Source organism: Papio anubis, chromosome 15, assembly GCF_008728515.1.
Source record: "Papio anubis isolate 15944 chromosome 15, Panubis1.0, whole genome shotgun sequence".
NCBI lineage: Eukaryota > Metazoa > Chordata > Mammalia > Primates > Cercopithecidae > Papio > Papio anubis.
This window is the reverse complement of record NC_044990.1, coordinates 5,409,368-5,429,399: the sequence shown is the minus strand read 5'-3', so window position 1 is coordinate 5,429,399 and position 20,032 is coordinate 5,409,368. Positions and strand designations below refer to the sequence as shown.

General features: G+C 44.8%; 1 protein-coding gene across 1 annotated transcript in view; it reads right to left on the bottom strand.

Annotated features, from left to right (window-relative positions):
• Positions 1-20,032, bottom strand: part of ATP8A2 (ATPase phospholipid transporting 8A2) — a 642,805-nt gene that overhangs the window by 30,520 nt on the left and 592,253 nt on the right. The window lies entirely within an intron of this gene.

Genomic DNA, 20,032 nt, shown 5'->3' with positions numbered 1-20,032 from the left:
GCAAATTAATTGCAATAAAAATAACCTTCCCCATACTCGTCTCTCCTCTTTTCCTAACACTTTCTTCAACGCACACGGGGTCTAGGTCTGGGCAATAAACATCCAACTTTACAAATTCAAATAAGCATCCAAACAAACAGAAGAATTCAAAGCTGGCTACAAGGACTCCCCGACTGAACTGTTGGAGTAATTAAAGAAAGATGAGCTTCGCCACCGATTAACCTCCTAAACACTAATTAAAGATAATGAGGGTTCAAGGTGCTTGGCACAGGCTGACCTCCATGTCCTGCCACAGTTCACAAACAGGCTGACGGCCCGTGGAAGACTCACAAAGAGGAAAAGAATAAAGTGGATGCAGGTGCCTGCTTCATGCTGTCTCCCTGGGAAAACACAATGCCCAATCGGTGGAGAACACGGTAACCTCCTCCGTAAGAACTGCAAATAGAAGAGTCTCCAGATCTCAGCCTAGGGTATTTGTGTCTTGGACTTTAGACCGTGGGTGAGTCACTCAAAGTTCAGCCCAGCCCATGGAGAGAGCCAGAGGACTTGGAGAAATTATTATTATTATTATTATTATTATTATTATTATTATTATTTTTTGAGACGGAGTCTCGCTCTGTAGCCCAGGCTGGAGTGCAGTGGCCGGATCTCAGCTCACTACAAGCTCCGCCTCCCGGGTTCACGCCATTCTCCGGCCTCAGCCTCCCGAGTAGCTGGGACTACAGGCGCCCGCCACCTCGCCCAGCTATTTTTTGTATTTCTTAGTAGAGACGGGCTTTCACCGTGTTAGCCAGGATGGTCTTGATCTCCTGACCTCATGATCCGCCCATCTCGGCCTCCCAAAGTGCTGGGATTACAGGCTTGAGCCACCGCGCCCGGCCAGAAATTATTTTTTAACTATAGCTCTTTATTCCTTTCTTGAGCTACTTGGAGTCCTTCTGGAAATAAGGTGGGGTGTGGGTAAATAAGCTGTCACGAAGGGGTGAATGAATTAGCAGTCCTGGGCACTATGGAGTCTAGCCCTGCCACAGCAAACGGGTGGAAGTATTTTCCTATCATCCTTCTCCCACCTCATCCCACATGGAGGGAGGCAGTATTAGCAATGAAGTCCTGGGTAGATGCAGAAAAGGCCATAGAAAAAAAGTCATGTGTGTGCAGCGAAGCTCCCCTCCCTTTTCCAGTGCGTGTATTTTAACTGGCATGTGGCATGGGATCTAGACTTTCCCACGTCATCATTATGGTATTGTAGGTTGGAGGCTGAGTTTGATGCATGAGAAAGCATATGGCTGCCATCCTCATTACTAGAGAGTTGAGGCCTTTCACCATCTGCCTGTGCAGGTGCTGGTGCCCAGTGTCTCCACACTCATAGTAAAGATGCCATCTGAGCCACGTGATGCCACAGGAGCAGGCGGGGACCCCAGCGGCTGAGGCTGACATGCATATGCTTAGCTGGACCTGGACATACAAGTGTTTCAGGCAGACCCTTCTCAGTCACCAACCTGTGACAAGTCTCCATGAACTGGCTGAGCTGCTTTGTAGCTGAAGCTACAATTCCATTTTCTGTAATCCTGTATAGATACTTATGACTTTGTTTCTTCTGGTCAAGCAGTTGGGCTAAATATATGAAAACGTCTCTTGAAAAATCCTGCATCATCCAAAATAAATCAACTATCCCATAGTCTTTAGCCAAAGGTGAATGTGACTAATGGATTTGCAAATCAGTCACACAAAGAAAGCCAAGGGTGCAGCCATTTTACAAGGGAGGCCACACCTGGGGAAAAGTTCTTTTGTGGAACAAACGGGACCCATTCCATGGTGCCTTTTTTATTTTTAGTTGTGTTACTGTTGAGATTTAAGGTAAATGGAAAGGAAAATTAGCATTCGGTTATCTGGTGCTGTGTGAAGGCTGTCCAGATTAAGAACCAGGCCTACCATCTGTGTTGCTGTGGGCTAAGAAACATGACCCCACCCGTGCGTGGCTGGTGGCTACAGATGGTCTTGGCAACATCTTGGATCCTCTCTGGGCCTTGTGTTTAAAGAGGAGGCTTCAGGGTGGTGATGGGGAGTGAGGCAACAGCATGCTGACTTGGCCAGTGTCTTTCTTCATTGCTTCAGTGCAGGGTTTACTTAAAACTGATCAGCACATAGACAGACAATGCTAAAGGGTCCTTCACAGGTCAAGAACCTTTCCTTCTTCCAGGTAGAACAGCTGCTAAACCTGCCCAGTACTTCTGGCAAACCCTTTCTTTTAAAACCGCAACATGAGATGACTGGCGGCATTGTTGCTTGTGGGTATATTCCAGTTGGGAGAACAGCTGTTATTGAAAAACTTCGCCTGGGCTCCATGAAGTGAGGCTGTCCTGACAGGTCTGGCTAAATTACCTTTCTCTTGGTACCTCGCCGTCTATGAAAAGATTGACGGCAACCAACGATGGGAGGATGATGTGAAAGACATGGTAAAATATAACAACATCCGGGGCGCAGGAGCTGGAAGCCACATTTCCCTGTCCTTTCCCAATGGAAAAAACAAAACAAAACAAAACATTTGGGCTATGAGTTTTTTTAAAGAATGAGCTGAATGTTTAAAATCAATTATTTACAAATTATTACTTGGCCTGTCTCTAGATCATCTGTAAAAATTATGAAGTAAAAGCTTAAAACCACAATTTATCTCCAGTGTCTGATGACTGTAGTTCCTCCTGAATGGATAAACAGTACCGGAGAATGCTGAAATCTAGGAATGAGGTGCACGTCTGCCTCTGGGAAGCAATGCTTTTCTAAGGTAAATAATGGTCCTTATTCTTTACAGTCTTGGTAGGAATGTAAAATGGTGTAGCCATTATGGAAAACAGTATGGAGATTCCTCAAAAAATTCAAAAATATAGAATGGTCCTATGACCCAGCAATCCCAATACTGGGTATATACATCCAGAGGAGATAACATCAGTATGTTGAAGAGACATCTGCATTGCCATGTTCACTGCAGCATCATTTACAACAACCAAGATACGGAATCAACCTATGTGTCCATCAACGGAGGAATGGATAAAGAAAATGTGGTACAAATCCACAATGGAATACTGTTCAGCTATAAAACACGAAATCTTGCCATTGGTGACAACAAGGACGAACCTGGAAGACATCACATTAGGCCAAATAAGCCAGGCACAGAAAGACAACACTGCAAGATCTGATTTGTATGTGAATCTAGAAAAAGTCAAACTCAGAAACAAAGAGAAGGGTGGTTACCAGGGGTTGAGAAGTGAGAAAAATAGTAAGAAGTTGGTCAAAGGTATAACCTTTCAGTTTTAAGATGGGTAAGTTCTGGAGAGCTAATGTACAGCATGGTGATTATAGTTAATAACAATGTATTGGCATACTTGAAATGTGCTGAGAGTAGATCTTAAGTGTTCTCTCCACACACGTGAGGGTAACTGTGAAGTGATGGATAAGTTATTTAGCTTGGTCGTGGCAATCATTTCCCAACGTACCCATATATCAAACCATCTGTTGCACACCTCGAATATATACAATTTTTATTTGTCAATTATACCTCAATGAAGCTGAAGAAAAAAAAAAGAATGACAGTCCTCACTGGGTTAGTGAATCCTCCAAAAATCAAATGCAAAATTAACGCACAGGGAGATAGCACATTGCTCTTATGAGACTCTCAGAGGCCTGAAGGAGACATGTGAGTGTTCTCTCCAACATCCATTTCTTCCCTCCTTGTTGAAGAGCATGTATAGCCACAGTGACACCCCCGCCCCAATCTTCCTACACGGATGGGTTTTGGTAATCCAAGTCTAAACCAATCCACCGTGGTATTTCCCGGACTATAGGGATTGGCTCAGGGTGGTCCCGGCAAGGCGAACAGTAACTTTGGTCAGTTGGTTGTCAGGGGCAAACACCCCCTCTCCACTGGTGAACAAGGATGCCTATAGTCCCCATTACTTTGGGTCACCTTCCTGTTATTTCCACAAGGGCCATGGACCAGACTCAGTATAAAGCACTGGGGGCAAAGTGAAAAGATGGAAAGAGACTGGTGGGTCTCTGATAACATTCTGGCGAGGGATCGACCGACCATGACTGCCCCTGAGCAGGACGTTCAAATGAAACAAGCTAGGTGCTTCTCCAATCCTGAAGATAAGTTTGAAGTGGGGTCTCTGGTATTGGCAACTGAAAGCATCCTCTATTGACATAAGAGTTATTTAAGAACCACTGGCCCAAGGACAGACTTTAAGGAAGCATGAGTATATGCGTGGGGTGACAGCAGGGAGAATGAACTGAAAGGAGATGAAGAAAGAATGAACTTGGCTCTTTATTTTGGCCTTCTGACCTTGAGATATACACCTTGTGGTTATTTTTTTGTGTGCCTTTTGGATGTAATTGATAATAGTAATTTTAGTTTTATTCTCTTTTCCATTCTTGTAACCAGCATACACTATTTCTACTAAATAAACAGCTACCCAGTAGGTCTTGTATAACAAACCACATTCTCTGCATTAGCAGTGCTCTGGGGATGGAGGGTACTTTACGGTCAGCCCAATGCAACGTCATTCTAAATTTGCACATTTGGTTCCTTCATTCTTACATGTAAGGCGGTTGTTAAACTACAGCTTTTCATTTCTCCTCAAAAGGGTGTGTGTGAGGTCACTGTAAGAAAACCTTTCTCTAATGTAAATTGTTCTAGAGTGGGGGTAAGAGGTGACTTTCCAAACAATCTCTAATGAAATACGTGTGTCCTAACACAGCCCTGCATGAGAGAGGAATCCTGGTGACACATCCCTTTGTTTCTGCATGGTCATGCTGCCAAGATCTTGATAAAGCAAAGGCCAAGTGGTAAATGTTCTCTACCCACAGGTTCTCATTCAATAACTAGTTCTTACAAGTGAGGCTTTTGATGACTCTTCGTGGCTTACAGAATACAGCCCCAACTTCATCACAGGTCTTATGATTTGGCCTTCACTTACTTATCCAACCTAACCTCTTTTTGTTTTTGAGATGGAGTCTCACTCTGTTGGCCAGGCTCCACCTCCCGGGTCAAGCAATTTTTGTGCCTCAGCCTCCCAAGTAGCTGGGATTACAGGTGTGTGCCACCACACTTGGCTAATTTTTGTATTTTTAGTAGAGGCAGAGCTTCACCATGTTGACCAGGCTGGTCTTGAACTCCTGACCTCAAGTGATCTGACTGCCTTCGTCTCCCAAAGTGCTGGGATTATATGCATGAGCCACCAGGCCCAGCCCCAACCTACCCTCTTAGCACCTTTCTGGACTCTCAGCCTCATCATACCAAACTTTTCATTATTCCCAGATAACTTTTTTTTTTCTTTTTTTCTGAGATGGTTTCTTGCTCTGTCACCAAGGCTGGAGTGCAGTGGTGTGATCATGGCTCACTGCAGCCTGGAACTCCTGGGCTCAAACGATCCCCATGCCTCAGCCTCTTAAGTAACTGGGACCACAGGCACGCACCACCACACCTGGCTAATTTTCTAAAAAACTTTTGTAGAGATGGGGGTCTCCTTATGTTGTCTAGGCTAGTCTTGAACTCCTGGCCTCAAGTCTTTCTCCTGCCTCGGCCTCCCAAAGTGCTTGGATGACAGGTGTGAGCCACTGCACCCCAGCTCCAGATAACTCTTTACATCAGCTGTGTCATTCTCGTCCCCTGCTTCACTACCTGCTCTGTAATTCTAATCTTCCCTGGGCTCTCTGGAATGTCACTCATCGCTTTATTAAAATGCTTTTCACATTGTGTTCTCATCCTGTGTCTACCATTTGTCATCATTACCTTACTGTTTCTCTGTTTCTTCACTGCTTAGCTTGACCTCTGGCAAATCGTAAGGGTTTGATACATGCTTTTGCCTGGATTTGCATCGCCATAAAGGATGACAATAAATACATCTTTAAGTTAACAACTACAGGAGGAACCATGCCTGGAAAATTCTCAGAAGCCCTAGTTTGATCCAAGTTGACCCCTGAAGATTAAGAAGAAAACTCACCAAAGTTCTCTAAAGGAAATCTACTTTTAGAACATGATTCTCTACAATAGGATATGCCTACTCACAGGCATTTAAAAAAACTTATAATGCTACTCGCTCAGCAGGTCTTATGTGTGATTTTTTTTTAAGGATTAGAATGTCAATGGGTAATGGTTTGTAGAAGACAAAAACGGGTGCATTATGTTCTGTGCTGCTCTCAGGTGGGCGAACAAAGTTTTGGGGGAACAAATACAAACTCTACTGCTAACTGTATAATCTGGTTTTTCATTTGCTGTTGTAACTTCATTTTCTTTTGCTGTTGTTCTTCATCGTGTAAGTGAATGAGAAATGTTGCTGAATATATATCAGTTTTTAGGAATGTAAAATTATTTTCTGGGGACACTGTCATGAAGGCAGCACAGAAAATCAAAGCAAACACACAGAAGGTGCATCCCAGAGCCTACACAACATTGCTAATGATGTCATAAGTTGGACTCACTCTAACAGCTACGAAAGAACTAAAGTCAGAAAACATGAAACCTACGCATGGTATAAACCGCTGTGTTATAAAGAAGCAAATGCAAGAATAATACATTGACACAAACCATGAAGTAAACTTGATGGAATGATGTGGTTATATCCTTTGAGAATATTACATAAAAAGGAAGAAGAAAAAGACATCCTATACGGAACAAAAAGAACAGAGAATCTGAGGCACATAGATGAGGCTGTCTGCTATGCCTAATGGAAGAATTGCCTGAAGATCCATAGAAAGAAATTTATGTACCCGGAATCAAACGGTGCACTTTGTAGATATTCCTTGCAAAACTGTACAGTTACAAAGATTAATAAATTGTTTTTGAGGGCATAGGTGTATTTCCATTTCCAAATATCAAAGAAACTAAAGTGAAAAACCTCGAGGACACAGCAGAAGTGTTATCTCCAGCTGGCCGCACTGCAATCACATAGTGTATGGGTCCAAGAAGCAGAGGCCAAAATGGAGCAGAAATGTGTGGCCACTGCATTTCTCCGGGTTATCAAATACAAAAGCTCACTTGGATTTTATTTTGAAATGTCATTGTGTCTCAAATACTCCAATGTACAGAATATCTTTAGATGTTTGATCACAGAGTACAACCAATTTGTACAACCAATTTGTCCAGCAACATGGCAGCAAGCTTGTGTCCGACCCAGCCCCGGTGTCTCTTTGCTTTTGAGTGCTTTCATGTCTGCAATCTTCTGCATCATGTGAAAGGCACTATGCATAAATTGGGAACATGCAAAAGGAATTTGTCTCCTGTCTGTGACAACTTGGACAAGTCTTCAGTTTTCAACAGATTTGTGAGGATGGTGAAAAGATGATAGCTTAGACAATAAGCCCAAAGTTCCATATGACAAAAGTGTATTCAGCCGGTTCCTGTCCTCAGTTCTTTTTTAAAAAGCAAGTGCTTTTTGAATAGGTGAGACAGAGCAAAAAGGGCAAAAGGTCTGGGCGACAGATCAATGCTTTGAGAAACAAAACCACCATCATTCTAGAAATATCTTAAGAATCTAAAATTTCTCCCATCTAAGATCTTTGGGTATTTCTGATGAACCAGCCAAAAAAATAGATATGGGAGAACTAAAAATTTTTGATTCCACTAGTAATGAAAAGTTGTATTTATCAGTAAATTCAGTGAGGACATGTAAAACTCTTAAATTATACCCTTAAAATCATTAACATTTTAAATTCCTCATTTTATGTTCCAAAAGTAAATGTATAATATTAAATAATTAAATGTGCCTTACTCTCTCAAAACTGTCTATTCTTAATAAAGACCTCACATTTTTTTGAGGAATGTATGCATCTGGATGTTGTGACTAAATTAAAATATAAAGTTAATGCAAGCTTTTAGGGTTACAGTGCTGTTTACTATTCTTTCAGCCACTGGTTTTTATTTTTGAGACGGAGTCTGGCTCTATGCGCCGGGCTGGAGTGCAGTGGCGGATCTCAAAGCTCACTGCAAGCTCCCGCCCGCCTCCCCGGGTTTGCGCCATTCCTCCTGCCTCAGCCTCCCGAGTAGCTGGGACTACAGGCGCCCGCCGCCTCGCCCGGCTAGTTTTTTGTATTTTTTAGTAGAGACGGGGTTTCACCGTGTTCGCCAGGATGGTCTCGATCTCCTGACCTCGTGATCCGCCCGTCTCGGCCTCCCAAAGTGCTGGGATTACAGGCTTGAGCCACCGCGCCCGGCCAGCCACTGGTTTTTAAAGTGCATTTTTCATACATTGAATATTTTTAAAACATATTTAATTAGTATAAGAACATATGAATTGTTTCATATAATACACATAAAATCTTAATATATTGAAATCCACAGATGTTTTCAAGTTAACTTGCTTCTGTCAGGATCTCAGATTAAATAAAGGTTCTTATTTTTGGTCTTACAAATAGGTCACTGATTAGTAATTAGTAATTGTAATTACATATTGCTATTTTTCAAACAAGCATTCTTACGTGTCCGCTCACATAAAATAATACTGGCAACTAGCTTATTCTCACAAAGTATATTACCTGATCCATGTTCCTGTCTGCATAAGTCAGTCACATAAGAAGAGAACAATCATCACATGAGGCTATTTTGATTTCAGAGAGAGCATGTACACAAACTGTTGGTTCTTTCTTTATATGACTTGTATATTTAAGCAACAGTTAAATATAATCAAGAACAAAAATGAGAAAGTCTGAGGTCACAAGGCAAACTATGAAAACACAAACTCGGCAACTAATCTTTATCCCTCAAGGCTTTTCTCAACACAACCCAAAACAAAGCAAAAGTAAACTAAATACAGAGATGATATAAGGGAAACTGTCTTCCCTAACACTCACTTCTAATTTTTATCCTTTTGAAAAATCACCTCATTGCTAACGCTAATTGATTTTAAAACAATAAATGTCTTAACTTGAACACACATCACAAATTCATCCTAATAAATATTTTGTGTATGTTTTATATACAGTATTGAGGTTTTACTTAACTTTTTATTTTTAGAAACCAGGTCTTGCTGTGTTGCCCAGGCTGGAGTGCAGTGGCTGTTCACAGGTGTAATCACGGTTCACCGCAGCCTCAAACTCCTGGACTCAGGTGATCCTCCTGCCTCAGCCTCTTGAGCAGCTGGGAATACAGGTGCGTGCCACTGTGCCTGGCTAGAGATTTTACTCAGTTTTTAAATCTGAGAACGGGATTCTATGGCTTTTAAGTGGTATGGCAATCACACATTCTAAAAATTCGTGTCATGTATGTTCCTTGCTTAAACTCCTCCCACGGAAATGTTTCCCGGTGGCTACAATTCAATGCCCTTGCTCACAAACGCCCGTGTGATCTGGCTCCTGCTGCCTCTTAGATCTCTTAGATGACTTTGTCATGCATTTCCCAGGCACTGGTCACACCGAGCGTCTCTCCCACTCCCCCTGCAGGCCTTCCTATCAAATTTTGGGGCCTGGAACGTTCCTTCCCCAGACCTCCTCTTGGTTGAGTGCCTGTTTAGGTCTCAGTTTAAAGATTGTCATGGCTCGGAAAACATGATCCTGAGCACTGTGAACTGAAGGAGACTGAGAGGGCCTCAGAAGCAAGAGGGTTGCTCTGACCCTCCCTACCCTTCAGTGGGAAGCATGGTCATGAAGGAGCTTCCCTGAGAGGAGGTCTGCGTTCCGGAGCGGTCCTGCCCCACCCCGAGCGGGAAAGAGGGCTGCACAGAGAGGCCCGCAGTGCCAACAGACAGGTCTTGCTGAGTTCCCCACGCTTGATAAATTACCCCCTTTTTGTCCAATCACCTTTTTGCATGACTGTCCGTTTTTCATTGGCATAAAAATACATACGTTTTTCCCTGGGTCTTTGGGTCTTCACTTCTGAAGGCTCCCATGTCGCATAAAACTTTGACAAGTCAGTCTGTTATGCTTTTCTCTGATTACTCTGTTGTTACAGAAGTGTCAGCCATGAGCCTTGTAATGCATGAGGAAAAGACATTACTTTTTTCTTCCCTGACACTGTCATCTTAGGAGGCTTCCCTGACTGCTCCAGCCCAGCCATTCACTGCCCATTATGTCGTCTGCTTCATTTTCCTCCTAAGAGCCACCACTCACTGTCTCCCACTACCAGGTGAGCCCTAACGCAGTAGGAATTCCCTCTCTTATTCTAGGCCGGGGTCCGGCCTGGCACTTCCTCCGTTTTTAATAAATGTCAGTTGCATGGATACATAAACGACTCGCCCCACATTAGGCCAATCACTGGTTCTATTTGCTATGAGGCCAACATGTTTACTCATTAGTGACTGTGAAGTCCCAATTACCACCACCTAAGGGGCCTTGAGCCAATCCTAATTGCCAGAGAAAGAGAATAAACACTGAATAATCATATTATCACTGCCCTATTAGAAAAGGAAGACTTAACTGGGACTCACTGAATCACTAACAATCCAGGCTGTGTGACAGTCAATCACGTGTCCTGGTCTACAGAATTTCCTCTTAGGGACACCAGCCTGAGACCCATGCCAGGTTTTTTTAAACCCAAGAATAATTTTTTTTTCCTGCTCCTGTTAATAGAGAAATGTCTCCAAAAATCCAACACATCTATTGCTAAATGCAGTGATTCCTGCTACAATGACCATCTCTTAGTGATAACTTTTACATATTCTCCACGTTCCTCTCAACCACAAGGTCAATGATGTCATTCACCCGTGATCTAACGGGACCTTGACTGGCTTTCCAAGGGCTGGCTCTAGACACAGAACTAGTGTACCTTACCACAGAGACCACGTCAGGGGCCTGGGAGGACATGCTGTGTGCTGTAGTGTGCAAAAGCAGCCATCAAATATGAATGGAAAACACCCAGCATTTCTCCCCAGGCTTCTTTCCCCCTCTAACAGTCCAGGACGTCCCGGGAATCCAGCAGTTCTCTCAGATGCACTACAAAGTCATTTTAACCCTGAATGCTGGGGTGCCTGGGAGTCTACACTTCTTCTCTACGCCTTTGTCAGAACTTAGGGAGAGGTTAGTCAAGAAATGAACAGTAGAATCCGGTTATTCTCAGATAACATCTAAATTGTAACTCAGTTTCAGATTGGGTGAACCTGCCTGTTTGTTTTCAGGCTGGAATGTCTTACTCTCAGAGATCAGTCACAGTTGGAGGTAGGCAAAACGGGAAGCCAGAGGGAAAAGCAAACAACTCACTGATAACGCAGGAGAAAAGCGATTAGCAAAGAGATCCCAGAACCTCCTGAAGAACTAATCCCTGCCTGGAATGTATAATGTCACTATTCAAATTACGCGACCTATACAATGGCAATTTTTTTTTTTTTTTTTTTGCAAATCTACCTTTAAATGTTTCTGTTGCTGCTCAAGTGGGTTAAATAAAACTATCTTCCCCCAAAAGAGATTTAAAATATTTCCTTACCACTTAAAAAGGGAAACAGCGAGCTGTCCACACTAGTTTTGTTCGGAGCGGACAATAAATTCATCAGTAAAAATGGTTCTTGAAGAAAAGTCTTGTTGGCAAATAGAGAAAGTTGACATGGAACTAATTTAAGTCATAATTCAAAAAAGGAAATGTACTCAAGTCATCGTGGAAATACAGCCTGAGGCTGTGTTACCAGCAAACCACTAACACCGATGGTTCCTCCAGGCTTACCTCCCTCCCTCACGAGGACACTTCTTCCCATTTTCTCTCCAGGCATTTCCTAAAGATGCTGCACTTCTTCGTCACAGCACTGAGCAAGCAGCTAAGCTCCTGATTAGATTTCAGCTGCAGCACCGTTTTAAAGCTGAACAAGAAGCTTAATAATAAACAACATCTGGTATTTAATTTTAAAAATTTCTCATTATTAAACATCGGTCCATAAGAACAACAACAACAATAGGCTCTTGGAATTTAACATTCTTAAAATAACAGAGAATCAATTATTTTTAGTTGACACAGGCAGCTTAGGCATTAACTAAATGCTAATGAGGTGTTTTACTTTCTGAAGAGTTTATTTTCCTCCTCCTCTCCTTCCTGTGGATGCAAACAGTCCCCAGAAGCCCGGCTGGGTCATGCGGGCAGCCTTTCGGTAATTTCCTGCCCCATTCACTCCCTTTGTTCCACTAATGCATTTCCTGACCTGTCGCGAGTATTTGTCAGCAAGGCGAGAGCTTCAACTGGCTTTGCCTGGGAGCGTCCTTGGCTCTCCAGCTGTTCTCCTAAGAACTCTTGCTGTTGTCTCAACTAAAATGTTTGCGGCATTAGGCTTTGCCCAAGGTTCTTTGCTCTACAAGATTAAATGCATTCAATTAATTTCTTTCATAGACCATACTAGGCTCCATGAAGGTGATTGTGGGTGGAAATTGGCTTCTTTAGCAAGGCTTCTCTTTTCTGAGCCATATCAAAATGTGAGCCGCGGCTGGGAGCCGTAGTTCAAGCCTTGAATCCTAGCACTCTGGGAGGCTGGGGTGGGGAGGGGGATCACAAGGTCAGGAGTTCAAGACCAGCCTGGCCAAGAAGGTGAAACCCCGTCTCTACTAAAAATACAAAAATTAGCTGGGCGTGGTGGTGGGCAACTGTAATCTCAGCTACTCAGGAGGCTGAGGCACAGAATTGCTTGAACCCGGGAGGCAGAGGTTGCGTGAGCCAAGGTCGCGCCACTGCACTCCAGCCTGGGCAATAGAGCGAGACTCCATCTCAAACAAACAAACAAACAAACAAAATGAGCCTCTTTCACGCACTCCTTTCCCTGTATTTGCTCTGAATTTGTCCACTGGTTTGGCTTCAGCATTTCTTGTGGAGGGGGGGATATGATTTCCCTGCTTGGTCCATGTTCTTCCTACATGTAGGGATCTAAAAGTCAACAACGTGCAACTACAATTCTCTAGCTTCCTTGGACTCTGCACGAAGCTTCATCAGCCAGCAGACTGTGACCCTTTTCATCAGACCCTGCCAGAAGGTAAGCATCCCTCCTGGTCTGTCTGGGGGCTCCGTGGCTTTCCAGTCTCTCTAATAAAGACGTAATTGCAAATGCAAGCATTTGGGTGGCTCTCCATGTCTTGGCTTGGTGGAAAGAGGCCTGAAGTAAGAAGATGCCGGTTTGCCTCTCTTTAGTTGGGTGACAATGAGGACAATGAGCAGACGTGACTCCCTCTCTCTGAGTCCTCATCACCTTTTCTGCACATGAGGAAACTTTCATTTGCTGCATGTGGGGATCAGTGTTATGATTAAAAAAAAAAACTAAAGTGGAGCATAATGAATAAATCCATGGCATTAAAAACCAGGAAGACAGGTCTCGGCATGGTGGCACTTCCCTGTAATCCCAGCTACTTGGGAGGCTGAGGCAGGAAGATGGAGCAAGTCCAGGAACTCAAGCCCAGCTTGGGCAACCTAATGGGGGCCTGTATCTTAAAAACAAAACAAAAAAACAAGAGAAGGTTCCCCAGATTCGGAGGAACTTGAGGAACACAGAAACCAAATGTTATGTGTGAACCTTGTCCAGATCCTAACACCAATCAACCAATCCTAAAAAGGCAGGGCTGAGGCATCCAGAGAGTCTTTTTATGGACTGGGTGTTTGACACCAAGGAATTATTATTCACTTGTTAGATGTGAGCATGGGGACTGGACTTTCACATTTAATAACATGAACAAGCATGTTGTGTATCACATATGTTATAAAGTCTCGTGGAATGTTTAGAGATGCCCCCTAAAGCGTAGGTGGACTGTCGTGATGCCTGGGATTCGCTTTATGTTTCTGGAAAGAAAGGCTCTGAGCAGAAGGGGCGAGATGAAGCAGAATCTTGATAATGATTGGATCTGGGCAATGATTTCATAAGACCTTATTGTGCTCATCTCCCTACCACTGTATATGCTTGAATATTTGAATAATGAAAATAAAACTTGCAAAATGAGTGTTTTAAGGGAAGCCCAGGCTGCCATCAGCACAGCAGGGAAGCTGGTGACATCAGAGAGTGTGTCCTGAGGTGGACGGCATTTGTTCCCAGGACAAGGCCTGTCCTGCTGCCCCTGAGTAGCCCACGCGTGGTCCAGTGCTTGGGACAGAGTGCGACACTGTCACATAAAACCAGTCAATCAAGAAGGGCCAAGGGTAGCGTCAACCACAGAAGGGCACAGTGCGGGGAGGACAGGGGAGGTGGAGGCTGAAGGTCGTACACGTCAGAAGAGAAGCAGAGGTGGAAATCACTGTGGCTCTGGTCTGCACTGGCTCAGCAGGTGGTGGGCTGAGGGCAGAAGGTGGCATGATGAAGCTGCGCTTCACAAAGGATGTCCTCAGCTGTGGGACGGTGGGTGAAGAGGGATGGGCACCACAGCAGGGGACCGGGGGGATAACTGCACAGATGCTGGGAAGACATCGAGACCTGGCACCCAGGGATGCTCAGGACACGAGGGGACAGTGCGGACACCAAGAGGGAGTCTGCAGTGTGGGAACAATTCATCCCGATGGAGCAGGAGACGCTGCAGGAAGGGCTGGTTCTTGGGAGGAGTGGTGACAGCCGGCATAGACGGTACCGACAGACGGCAGCTCAGATGGACAGGGCAGGCCGGCCGGAGACCTTGGGGCAGAAGGGACAGCCTGGGCTGGGTACACTGTCCTCTTCACAAAGAGGAGCTCCTTGAAGCCGTAATCCAAAGGCTGTCTTGAGGAGACCACAAGATTCAGAACTCACTAGAGTTTCCCCCAAGCCCCCATCCAACATTCACCATGACCGATTGTCCACACCGCTCCCATGTGCCTGGGATTCTGTTAGATTCTCCCTTTTACCTCAGACTCGGGGGCGCACCCCGATGAGGCAACTCGGAGAGCCTGCTGTATTGGCATCTTCCCCAGGCTCACATGTTAGATGGTGAACATGGCCAGTGAAATGTACTTGTTATGCAGCTTTTCAGTTAGGGGACGCTTCCTGAACATCTACATATGCTATAGATTTAATCTGCATTATTTATTTATTTATTTTGAAACGGAGTCTCGCTCTGTCGCCCAGGCTGGAGTGCAGTGGCCGGATCTCAGCTCACTGCAAGCTCCGCCTCCCAGGTTCACGCCATTCTCCTGCCTCAGCCTCCCGAGTAGCTGGGACTACAGGCGCCCGCCACCTTGCCTGGCTAGTTTTTTGTATTTTTTAGTAGAGACGGGGTTTCACCGTGTTAGCCAGGATGGTCTCGATCTCCTGACCTTGTGATCCGCCGGTCTCGGGCTCCCGAAGTGCTGGGATTACAGGCGTGAGCCACCGCGCCTGACCCTAATCTGCATTATTTATTTAAACCTCCAAGCAAATGTATGATGAGAAAACTGAAGTTCAGAGAAGTGAATAACCCAGCCAAGGCCACACAGCTAAGCTAGAGCCCAGCTCAGGTCGTCCGTCTTCACCGTCTGCACTCGTTTCTCTGCTTCATGACAGAGTCGTGGAAAAAATGCAGCTGGAAGGAAAATAAATCTCCACCAGGTGCTGGAAGCAGACATTTGCCACCTGGCCTGGAGAGGTTTGCTGAAATGATGCCCTCATTTCCTATCCTTTTGGCTAGCAAAAAGTCAACAATAGGTATTTTAGGAGGAAAGCGTGGGAGAGGTGGGGCGAAAGCAAAAGGAAGACGCACCACACGTGCACTGCCAACGGCCAGTACTGTGAGAAAACCGATTTCCTAAAGTGACAACGTCCTAAAGCAGGCAACGTCGTAGTCCCATGCAAAAGGCCAGCGTCCCTCCTGCCTCAGGCTGGCTCAGCGGCACGCTCAGCCTGGCAGTGGGACTGGTTTTGACTTAGAGGTGTGATGATTCCAAACAGCTTTCGCAATGCTGTTTTAAAGATCAAAGGATTTCCGTTAAAGATCAAAGCATGGCAGGTATTTCTGAGTTGAGTACTCACTCAGAATGCATTGGGGAGTTTGTGTTGTTTAGTTTCTTTCATACGACTGGTTTTCAAAGGAGCACTCGAGAGCACTGCCTGCAGTGGAGGAACAATCTTGGGTTTGTTTGAAATCCTGCTGCTGTGCTTCAGGCTCCGTCCCTTATTCTTCGGCAGAGAGAGCTCCATTAGGATCCCTGGCCACCTGTCCAAGGCTGTGACCAGGGCCCTGTCTGTTTAGAGGCAGCCTGGATGAAATGGAAGCCGCAGAGCAAGCGGCCGCGGCGCCTGGGCGGAGGAGAGAGTCAGGTTTCCCTCCTGAATTCCCTGGCGGTGATGGGCCGTCCAGATTACCCTGGGTCACAGGGCCACGCACACATGTTCACAGAACACAAAACTGAGGGGAGACGAGGCGATGGCTCTCGCCAGAAGGTTTAAGACCAGCCACACAGCTACCTTCACCAGAGTCACAGTGTAAGCTGCACCCAGGGAAGGCACTTAAGGGGAAGATAATCCACCGCCTTCCTGGCGAAGGCAGGGGCAGCAGCTGGGTCTGTTTGCCCTTGACAGTGGAGAAAACCAGCCCTGGGCCCACCCCACGCCACTCTCACCCCACTCCCACCCCACTCCCACCCCACTCCCACCAACTGGGATGAAGGCAGTGAAAGGCGATCTAGAAATAGAACAAGCTCTCCTTGTTTATTCAGGCTACACATACCTCAAAAACTAGATGTTTTCAACAAATATATTCCCCCCCTTTTCCTTCTTGCTTGCCATTGTACCTAAAATATTACAGGGCAACCGCTTATCTCACTCCAAAATACATTAAGGAACAAAAGTCTGTCATCTTACCTGCCGTCATCGGTTTATGTTGTATCTGTAAAGGTGAGTGGCCAAAGATAGATTTTCTTTCACCAGGAAAGACATTTGCATGGCTTACACTTCAGGAATAAAGAAGGGAAAGATATTACCAAGACATTAAAGACAAGGAATTTTCTTCCATTTAGCTCCTCGTTGTTGAGACACTCAGAATAACGATATGCAGGGCAGACTATTTCTTGTGCGGTACAGGGGGCTTCCTGCTTCCCCGGGTAGGGATAACTGGGAAGAGTTTGGGAAAAGGTATTCGGATCAACCCAAATCGTCACATGTGTCCAGTGTCTATGAGGTGCACAAACACTACATCGTGAAAAACAGTCCTTCAAGAAGAACAAACTAAAATGAAGACACACATTTTTATTTACTCCCTAAAGCACTTTCTTCACTCTGCTTTTGGATATCTAATTCCCTCATCTCACCCTTTCTCATTATCTGCTTCTTCATGAGAACAGGCTTATTAAAGTATCAATTCCACAGGCTGATTCTGGGAGACAAGATTTATTAATGAGAAAGTGCAGAAGTGTGTTCATGACAATTTAACTTTATCAAAATAGTATAAACGTATGGGGCTTAGACAAGTTCAACAACATGTTAGATGAAAATATTTTATTGAATGAATACAAGGCGCAGAGAGAAACTTAGAATCCCTGGCTACAATTTCAAAATTGTAATTGTGAATTTGGCACAAGAGGGTTTTCTAAAAAGATTAATGCAGAAAGACTTTTTTTGTTCTACTTCCTGTGATTACATTCCTAAGAAAAACTGCTAGAACATTTGCCAGTGACTTGGACCTGGGTTTCAGAACCTGGCAGAATGTCCCTTAAGGGGCCCTAAGCAATGCTGTCAGGACTGAGCTGAGTAAGCCCCTGGGGTTAGGGATGCTGAGGACCCCCAGGGGTGCCCCGGCTTGGCTGGCACAGGAAGGCAGGAGAGACGGCGGGCTTCAGGGAGGACGGGCTCCTGGCCTGTGCATCTTTGCAAGGATAGGATTTGCTAATCTTACATCACAAATGCCTCTCCATGTGTGAGTCTACGTTAGCTGTACTCTTAAGCAATGAGATAAACTGTCCCTCCCTGGAGGCCCGGTGACTGACAGCATCTCTCTGTGGCCACTTTGTGCACATGTGACACACGAGCTGACACACCAGGCACCAGTGTGTCAGCTCATCTGGCGCTAAAGTCACCGTCCTTTCCTCACTACCACCGCACTAGACTTTGGTATTGCCAGCCAGTCAGTCAGCAAATATTGACAGAGCTTCCTGTGCGGGTAACAGCTAGAGAGATACACAAATCAGCTGACAGATCAGATGAGGGTAGGAAAGAAGGAACAGGAAGGGGTGAGAAGAGACAAAAACACTCAGGACCCCTCAGAGGCGGGGTCTATAAGATCTTTAGAAGGGAGGACAGAGCTGGAGAAGAAGTCTCTGCCCTCCACCCCTCAGGAATCTAAGCAGGTGTGAAAGAAGAAAGCAAAGGTGGTAAAAGAACAATTGTGAGGCAGCTCAGGAGGCCAAGCAGGACAGCACAGTCTCCGTGCAGAGAGCGGCACGCCACCATTATTTAGTTTGCAGATGGACCACCCAGAAAATCTGTGAGCAATTAGAAGTGAGAAAAACAGATGGGAGGGGGTTACTGAGGAGGATGAGCTGCGGAGTCCCCAAACTATGTTCTGGCTAGGAATTCCAGGGTAAAGTAAGATGCTGGGATAGAAGAAAAGGAAATGGTGCAACCAAGTGGGAGCATGCAGACCCACCCACGCACGTGTGCACACGCACACACTCACACACCATCACATGAACTACAAAGTGACATTTACAAGGAACCAGAAAATAAGACTTTTAAATGTAGAAGGTAGGAAGCCACATTTAAACTCCTATTTTCTGATATCCATTTGAACGTTTAAAAGTGAATTTTGAACAGGATCAGTGAATTGTAAAAATAACATTCGTTTGATCAACAACAAGCAAAAATGGGCTCACACACTCTTTCAAGGCTGACAGCCCACGACTCCCGTCAATACAATTCAAGGCTGACAGCTCATAACTCTCCTGCCAAAGTGAAGACGAGCAGTTGACCTTTTACGCACCCGAGATGGGTCAGGTAATATGCTGCATTGTACATGTTTCACGAACCCTAATCCCCCAAAGAAAATATTAGCCTTCTTCTATGACAGATGAAGAGACAATCTCAACATATGAAATATCCTGCACAAGGCCTCACCGGTAGGTTGCAAAGCCAGAATTCAAACGCACGTTCCGTATCTCTGCACAATGCACGTGGCCCTCCAAACTGGGTGGTTGGTCCCTGCACACAGTGTTGGACCTGAGCCTTGGCATGTGCCACTCCCTCTGTCCAAATCAGATTCTCGGCAGTTCTGTCCATTCAAGACCCTCCCATCCTCAAAGGCCTGTTGTTCGTCCATCTCCAACATGAAGCCTTTCTCGATTGCTCCAGCCAGATGACCCCTCCTCACATCACAACAAACACGCTAAAGCACATTCTCACACCACATTGTATGTAATGTTTTCCTGTAAAATGTTTGAAAGGAGTTTGAGAATTTTGCTCTGAAATTCTCATTTTATTTAGAAATGACTTGCGCCCCCTGAGCAATCATTGTGTAACTTGAGATATGAGAGAGCCTGCAAGTTATTTCTAAGTATAATAAACTTACTGTGCTTACTAAACTTAACGGTTAAGAGGGATATGCATTTTACAGGGTTTTAAATATTTATTAATTTCATTATGCAGAAATGAAATTAATTTCCTGCTCCCTAATTTTTGGAGCCTATCAATGTATTTTTTTTTTCCAAGTCTCAAAGAGCATGGTAGGTCCCTGAAACTCGAACAGGTTCTGAGCCCTATGCCTCGGCTGTCTGACGGATAGAACAGCCCTGAACAAGCCTCAACCACGCATAGTGGTTACATGTACATCTGCGGTAAAATCAGCCCCCATCCCTATGTATTCACAAACTTAAGCTTATGGAAGACAGTGCTTTTCGTCCTGTTGACTGATGTCAACAAGACTGATGTCCCTGACTCCTGAATATGTGAAAAAGACAGTGACAGAAAGAAATGTGAGCGCACTTCAGACTGTGGACAGAGCACAAGCAAAGGCGTGAAGTCAGGTTCACACAGGGTATTGTTCTGAACTTGTCTGCCTAGAATTCTGAACTTCATTCTATAGAAAATGGAGAGACCACAGAGATTTAGGACCAGAAGTGGACTAGCATAGCTGCTATAAAATGAATGCTGGATAAACTGACTAAAAAGTAACTCATAAATAAATACAAAACCACAACTTCAACTCTATGCCATCATCCCTT